Source organism: Odontesthes bonariensis, chromosome 17, assembly GCF_027942865.1.
Source record: "Odontesthes bonariensis isolate fOdoBon6 chromosome 17, fOdoBon6.hap1, whole genome shotgun sequence".
NCBI classification, from domain to species: domain Eukaryota; kingdom Metazoa; phylum Chordata; class Actinopteri; order Atheriniformes; family Atherinopsidae; genus Odontesthes; species Odontesthes bonariensis.
Genome location: NC_134522.1, coordinates 10,175,971 through 10,184,308, shown reverse-complemented (window position 1 = coordinate 10,184,308; position 8,338 = coordinate 10,175,971). Strand labels below are relative to the sequence as shown.

General features: G+C 40.4%; 1 long non-coding RNA gene across 1 annotated transcript; it reads right to left on the bottom strand.

Moving 5' to 3' along the window:
- Positions 1–287: 287 nt before the first annotated feature.
- Positions 288–6,249, bottom strand: LOC142366493 (uncharacterized). The gene is made up of 2 exons (XR_012766834.1): positions 6,159–6,249; positions 288–1,154 (listed from the first exon to the last, which is right to left on the bottom strand). It is a non-coding gene; the product is annotated as an uncharacterized LOC142366493 (long non-coding RNA).
- Positions 6,250–8,338: the final 2,089 nt, after the last annotated feature.

The following is an 8,338-nucleotide window of genomic DNA, read 5'->3' as shown; positions in this document are numbered from 1 at the left end:
GGCAGTTTGTCCCTTACTAATAGCTCGTGCATGATCTTTTGGCATTACTTAGTCTTTGTAGAATTTTACTTTAATGTGAGTTGAGTTGCACAGAGACTTTACTTTGACAATCAAATAGGTAATCCTAATTTACTGTACAGCTATGCCCCAATACCATTATCATCAGACCATTCGCGCTGAATTTTTCTCCTTATTAGATGTAAATATTAAAACCTTATGGACATCGCCCGTTTGTGTAACTAATTCATCCTGTCTGCCAGTCACACACTCACAAATCTTCAGTCATGTTTTCAGTGTGGTTAAAAGATTTATTAGCTCCTAATTGTTCCTTTTTCTTCTTCTTCATGCTGTGCAGCACTTTCACGTCATATCAAGAAGGTTTCTTGGTTTGAATCTCAACTGGGTTCTTTCTGTGTGGAGTCTGCATGTTCTCTCTGTGCTTGTTTGGGTTCTTTCCAGCTATTCCAGCTTCCTCCCACAGTCCAGAAACATGCATGTTAGGTTAATTGGTTGTTCTAAATTGTCCCCCAAGAGTGAGCGCGTGTGCTTATTTGCTCGTTTGTCTCTGTGTTGGCAACCCAGTCCTGCCTTTGGCCTGTGGCAGCTGGGATAGGCTCCATTACCTCCACAACCCTGAATTGGATTAAGCAGGTATAGAAAATGGATGGATGGATAACAAATCTTGGCTGTTTGATGAATGGTTCAGTTTCCAGGCTGAACTTAACTGATCAAACACTTTTACACATTATCCATCTTCATCTTCAGTCTCTAATGGCAATCTCTGTTTTGTTTTTTTTTTGTCTAGATTAATAGTCAAGATGTAGCAGGTTAAGTAGGGAGTTTAGAGATGCTATAAAGTGGATTTGTTACCTTTTCAGATGGCCAATGTAAGCCTTGTTCAGAACACAAAAATGTATTAAACGTTTCATATCCCAGACAAATGTAGAATGGACGGTTTGAACTGTTGATCACGGCATGTAAAAGCTCGAAAGAAGTGATCTGCGAGGCACACGAACACGTCCCAGCCTCCAAACCACATGGTTGATATTCTGGAGCAGTCAGCGGAGGCAAAGTTGTAACTGAGCCATCAGCGAGGAGCCGCAGCCCATGAGACTGCAAGAGATGGGATCAGATGGCAGAGGTCAGGGATAAACCTAGAAAAGAAAAGAAAGAAGAAAGCGTGATGTTAGAACAACGGTCTGCTCACGAATTTCAGCAGAATTTGGTTAAATGCAGGTGACAGCACTCATGATTCCCTGAAACTGCGATCATCACAGACTCAAGAGAGAAGCCACGGAGAGAAACTGGTGCTTTCTCATGAACAAGCATGAAAGCAAAACAGACTGAATGACCTGAAGCTGATTGTATTGTGCATATTGTAGCATTATCGTAGAGAAAGAGACATGACAGCTGTGACTGTGATCAGACAAGGTTGGAGTTCAGTCTACGTCACGACTTTAAAAGTCTGTTGTGTGGTGTGAGGTTACATGCCGACATTCCGACATGGGCCTCCAATTGTCGGAATGGCGACACTTAATTTTCTTTTTTTTTTTTTTTTTTCAAATTTTATTTTGCAGCTTTTTAATAACAGACATACAGCTTACAAACACAGACCACCTCCCTCCCCTCCCCAAGGCTCTTAAACAAAGACAAAAAACAAACAAACAAACAAACAAACAAACAAAAAAAAAAAAAAACAGAAAAGTACAGGAACAATGCAAAAATAATCAGACAGGAACCTCTCATCATATGTTGAGTGAGCTGACGTTTCCAGCGTGACCATATGTTTATAACCATGTAATACAGCTGGTGTTAAGGTACATCATTGGAAAGGGAACCCTTCTACGAATTCTATAAGGGGACTCCAGGTCACTGTGAAATTCTTGCCGGCCTTATATAACTTACATCTCAGTTTTTCTAAAGGTAGAAAAGATAGTACATCTCTTAGCCACTGCAGAAATGATGGAGGTGAATTCGATTTCCAGTTAAAAAGTATAAGTCTGCGTGCAAGCAGGGAAGCAAATGCCAAGGCGTTAGCTTGTAATTTTGAAATTTTGCAGCCTAGAGGTGGTACCCCAAAGATGGCTATGTGGTACTCAGGCGTTATAGTCTGACCGCAGATTTTGGAAAATACATCAAATATCTGTCTCCAATAGTCGTTGAGAGAGGTGCATGCCCAGAACATGTGTCCTATTGAGGCGGGTTCATGGTTGCACCTTGGGCAACCAGGATCTGTGGCGGGAAAAAGTTTCGATAGTTTATCTCTTGAGTAGTGCAGACGATGGAGTACTTTAAATTGTATTAAACCCTGACGTATGCACAATGAAGAGGAATGTATACGTTTTAAACTATGTTGCCACATTTCTTCAGAAATTTCAACCCCCAAATCCCTTTCCCATGCCCTTTTAGTTTTATCCCAGGATATCGGTTTCAAGTCTCCCAACATATTATAAATCACAGATACACGTTTCTTTCCATAAGGATCCAGTCCTAGTATTGCATCTAAATGATTCTTAGGCGGTGGGAAAGGAAACGACGGAAACCTCTTACTGGTAAAACTTCGTATCTGAAGAAATCTAAAATAATGCGATCTGGGTATATTGTGGTCATTTTCAAGTGTCTCAAATGGGATAAACACATCATCAGGGTACAAATCACAAAAGAATATCAACCCATTTCTATGCCAATATTGAAATGCATTGTCAAACCCGGATGGGAGGAACAAGTGATTACTTGCTATCGGGAAATATCTGCTATATTGCTTTAAATCAAAATGCCTCCTGAACTGCAACCAAATCCGGAGTGAGGCTTTGACAACTGGGTTTGTGAGCTGTGTATTGCAACTGTATGGTAACCCTGTTGTGAGTATTGGTATAGGGCTGGGTAGTAGTTCCATGTGAACCCAGTCTGGACCCTGCTTATTTTCATATGTGTGAATCCAATGAGTTAGTTTCGCTATGTTAGCAGCCCAGTAATACCAGAGAAAATTGGGTAGTCCCAACCCACCCGCATCTTTAGGCACCTCCAGGTACATTTTTTTCATCCTGGGATTGGAGTTGTTCCATATAAATGTAGAAATTAGTCTATCTAACTCCTTGAATCTTGACATAGGGATGAATATAGGGATCATCTGGAACACATAGAGAAATTTAGGCAGGATTGTCATTTTAACTATATTTATGCGACCTGCTAGTGAAATTGGTAAAGTTGACCATTTCACAAGATCTTGTTTTGTTTGTTCTAATAACGAGTTAAAGTTATATTTCTCCAGATCTTCTATCTTTCGGGTAACTTTAATTCCTAGATATGTGAACATATTACGTTCTGTTTTAAACGGAAATTCTGAATAATCTCTGTCTGCACTATCAATTGGAAAAAGCAGGCTTTTTGAATAGTTCAGTTTATAGCCTGACAGATGCCTGAAGTTCTCTAGAATCGACAATAGTTTTGGTATCGATACCGTCGGGTTGGATATATATAGAAGCAGGTCATCCGCGTATAGCGCCACCTTATGGACTTTGCCACCACGGGAGATACCGGTAATACCCTCTTCTGTTCTAAGGGCTATAGCAAGGGGTTCAACCGCCAGATCGAATAGATATGGGGAGAGGCCACAGCCCTGTCTGCAAGACCTGTGAAGGGGGAAATAGTCAGAGATATTATTATTAGTCCGTACAGCTGCAGTTGGTGCATCATATATTATCCTAATCCACATTAAAAATGATGGTCCAAAGCCAAATTTTTCTAAGACAGCAAACAGGTACTGCCACTCAACGCGATCAAACGCTTTTTCGGCATCCAAGGAGATCACTGCTTCTACGGGTTCTTCAGACGCCGAGTGCGGGGTGTACAAGATGTTGAGTAATCTACGCATGTTATAAAACGACTGTCTACTTGGGATGAAACCCGTTTGATCTGGATCGATGATTGTTCGAATTACACTGTCTATACGGGTGGCTAATATTTTTGTAAGGATTTTATAGTCGCAATTCAGCAGGCTTATTGGGCGGTATGAGCTGCATAACAGAGGGTCTTTGTCTTTTTTGAGCAGCACTGAAATTATGGCCTGGGTCATGGTTTGTGGTAATTTCTGTTGTTTAAAAACGTCCCGGTACACCTGGCTAAGTATCGGCGCTAGCTTGTCAGCAAATTCCTTATATATCTCAATTGAGAACCCATCAGGTCCCCCCGCCTTTCCGCTCTGCATTGATTTAATTGCCTGTAATACCTCATTCGCAGTGATCTCTCTATCTATCTGTAAACTGTCCTCCGGGGTAATCGTTGGAATGGTCAGCCCCTCTAAAAATTTAATAATATTCGACGGGTCGTCTGGTGGTTCTGACCCATAAAGATTCATATAGAATTGCTTGAATTGGTCATTTATTTTATCAGGGTTAGTGGTTTTCTCCCCCAGCTCAGTGCGAATTTCGGGAATAGTGTTAGCAGCTGCGGACTGTCTAATTTGGTGGGCTAAAAGCTTTCCAGCCTTCTCCCCGTGTTCGTAAAATTTCTGTTTTGATTTAAAGAATAATTGTTCAGTTTGTTTAATAGAAAGGTTATCAAACTCGGTTTTTAACAATAATTTTTCTCTGTAGAGCTCAGGCATTGGGGCATCAGCATATTTACGATCTACCTCTGCTATACTGTGAGACAGGTCGCTCAAGCGTTGTTTACGTTTCTTTCTCTCATAAGCTGTATAGGATATTATCTGGCCCCTGAGATAGGCCTTAAGAGCCTCCCATACCGTTGTTAATGGCATATCTGGTGTGCAATTGAATTCTAAAAAAGTATCAATTTGTTCAGAGATGAATTTTTTTAAATGATCTTTAGATAGCAACAGAGGATCAAACCGCCATGTACGGCGTGGTCTGACGCACTCTGGAAAACATATATCCAGCTGTACCGGGCCATGGTCAGAAATAACAATGCTATTATACTGGCAATCCCTGACCATAGGGAGAGTCCTGTTATCTACAAGGAAAAAGTCGATCCTGGAAAAAGAGTGGTGAACTGGAGAGAAAAAGGAGTATTGCCTAACAGTCGGGTTATCTCTCCGCCAGGGATCAAAAAGTGCATATGTGTCCATAAATGACTGAATAACTGCACCAGAGTTTGAAATCTTACTATTAGGTCTGGGATTTGATCTGTCCAGTTTTGGGTGCAGAACGCAGTTAAAATCGCCCCCCAATATCAGCTGGTTGTTGTTGGGGTCTGGTAATGTTGCTATAAGATTAGTGAAAAAAACAGGATCATCCCAATTGGGTCCATATACATTAGCTAATGTTACTTGGGTACCATACAAATTGCCAGTCACTATGACATATCTACCCCTGGAGTCACACATAGTCTGTGATGGAATGAAAGGGATGCCTTTTCTAATCAGGATTGCTGTGCCACGTGCTCTGTCATCATTTTTTGAACAGAATAGTTGCCCTATCCAAGGTTTCTTTAACTTCGTACCTTCACTTGAACGCAAATGAGTCTCCTGTAAAAACACGATATCACTTCCTAATGTTTTTATATGTGCAAACACTCTACTTCGTTTCACTGGGTTATGGATTCCCTTAATATTCCAGCTCAAAAAGCGGATATGGCCTGACTTCCGTGTATTAGACATTGTACTTCTAGAATGGATGAGAAAAATGAGAAAACAAAAAAAAGTCCCTGTCTGACTACAAATCTAAAACTAAAACTGAGCCTTAAATCCCTATGCTGATCTACTGAACCTGTTGAGATCGCACACCCCTCTTCTAGCTTTGTGCTGCTGATAGCCATCTAACCTATCCTTCTAACAGGCCCCAACCAGGGCGAACATGACATAGATTGGATTAAACATTGAATGAAAATTGTTTACATATAACCAACATCAGAAAACAAACCAGGATACCTCTACATGACCCACCCCTCTTTAAATTGTTTTCCAGGTACTTCATACTGACAAACACCTCTCTATTATATGTCCCTTAAAATAGAAAATGAAATTAAAAAAAATTCAGAGTGTTATGGATACCCATTCACACATGTTTGAAAAGAAAAGGAAAAGCCACTCCATAAAGCAAACGTAAATTTACAAATGTTCATAGTGGGTAGGAGTAGCAAAACTACCTGAGGATATCAAGTTTTTATCAAGTATCCATGAAATAAAGTCTCAGTGTTACCTGGGAGCCCGGTTGCTGTAGGCTCAGTAAGAGAGAGAGAGGGAGAGGGAGGAAATCCCGGTGTTCGGACTTTTCACATTTGGACCCACCAGATCCTTCCCGACGGTGGGCTGCTGTCCCCCACGTGATTCAAAACCTTCCTCTATCCCAACCAGGCGTGCACAGAACCGGCGCTGCCCCCCGTCAATTTCCTCTACTCTCTGACGAAGTGATGTGACCTCCGCCTTTAGCTTGTTTACTTCGTTTTCAGTGGTAGCCGTCTTATCCGCGTATGTGTTCAGGCCAGACTCCAACTCTCCCAGGCGAGTCTCCTGACTCGCCACTTCTTCGTGAAGTGCGTCTATCTTAGTGTTCAAGTCAGCTGTACTTGAGTCTATCCGGGCCAGAATCCTGCCTTCACTGTTTGCAATGGCGGTCATGAGAGCAGATAAGCTTGGAGTCTCTGGGCTCTCCTCGTCTGACGGTTCCTCGTTTGTGGACGCGGTTGCAGCCGTGTCCGAGGCTTTAGCAGAGGCCTCGTTCTTGTCACCTTTTTGTCTGGGCATTTTGTCGTTCGGCCGTGTATCACAACAGATGGAGCCGTCAGTACGGTACATTGGTGTTACTCAGTTGACAGGGATGAACATGGACCGTCCGAAGTTGGTTTATGACACTTAATTTTCTATTAAACTTCCCGCCATTCCAACACTTTTTTCCACTTATGGTCGGAATGGCTGTATGTTTTATTCCGACAATTCCTTTAATAGCCTTTTAAAGCCTTTTTTTTTTAAAGGAACTCCACAACCTTGCAAACCAACTATGATAAATTATTATCAAAATCCCCTGAAATTTCAAATATCAAAATACAGGTATTAATGTAAATCGGGCGAGTCAGAAACATGTTCTTCTTACATTTTCAGAAGATGCTTTTTTATTTTTGCTTTAATGCATTTTGTTAGGATTTTTTTATTATTATTCTGCATCATTGTGTACCTTGCCATATTCAACATTGATCTCAACCTACATGAATGTTAATAATTGCAACATTAATAATTGCAATTACAGACATCAATGACAGCTCACCTGTGCTGCAAATAAAACCAATTTCATATATTAGGCTACCCAAAACGTATTGTTATTTTTATTTTTATTAGTTTTGTTAGTTTCAAATCCATAAGTGAACAGTGTGTGTGCATGTTTGTCGCTCCTTTTTGTGTAATAAACTATTTGAATATCATTAATTTTCTTTTGGAGTGCGTTTTGAAAATTCCCACGGACTCATGACATTGTCAGGATCTGACGGTATCCGACACACCTACATGACAGATGTTACACGCACACACCAGATTTATAGTGAATTGTAACAACACAGCCCTTATGGATGGATCCTGGGTGCCATCATCTTTTATTTTTATTTTTAAAATCCTAAATAAGCGCACATCCACCTGATCCTCCCCTCTGAGGAGGGGAAGCTTTAATTATGCTTTTAAAGACTGTATCACATCTGTTCACATGTCTTAAAACATGTAAAATGCATGAACAGAAATAAGGGACTGTTATCTGTTGACATTTCCTTATATGGAAAGCCTTGTCGGAATGGTGGGATGTTGGAATGGGGGGTGCAACCCCTGGTGGTTATGAAAATCTGAACGAAGCCTGAGCCATTTCTCCATCTCCAGTCTTTGTCTAAGCTAACATGTCAATAGCTGTGGTTATATGAACTAATATGTCTTCAATCCGATTGTAATCATTGTGCTGAGACATTTCAACTCACTATTTTCATGGATGGTGACCAGTATTGTTTTGCATGGGATCGATAAATGCTTTTCTGCTATTCTCTCTAACCAGATAACCAAAGGTTGGAAGTATAAAAACTTGCTTTTACTTTACTCAAACAGAATTTTCTGCTATATGTTCTAATTGAGTACTTACTTTTATGACAACTTATTACTTTACCTGCTACATTTGAACACAATTACTGTCTGTGTATTTTCTTCTTACATTTTCAGAAGATGCTTTTTTATTTTTGCTTTAATGCATTTTGTTAGGATTTTTTTATTATTATTCTGCATCATTGTGTACCTTGCCATATTCAACATTGATCTCAACCTACATGAATGGGATGGTGACATTTAAAAATGACAGGTATATCCATTGGCACAGCAGATGTAGCAAGACATAATAATGTTTCATAACAAACA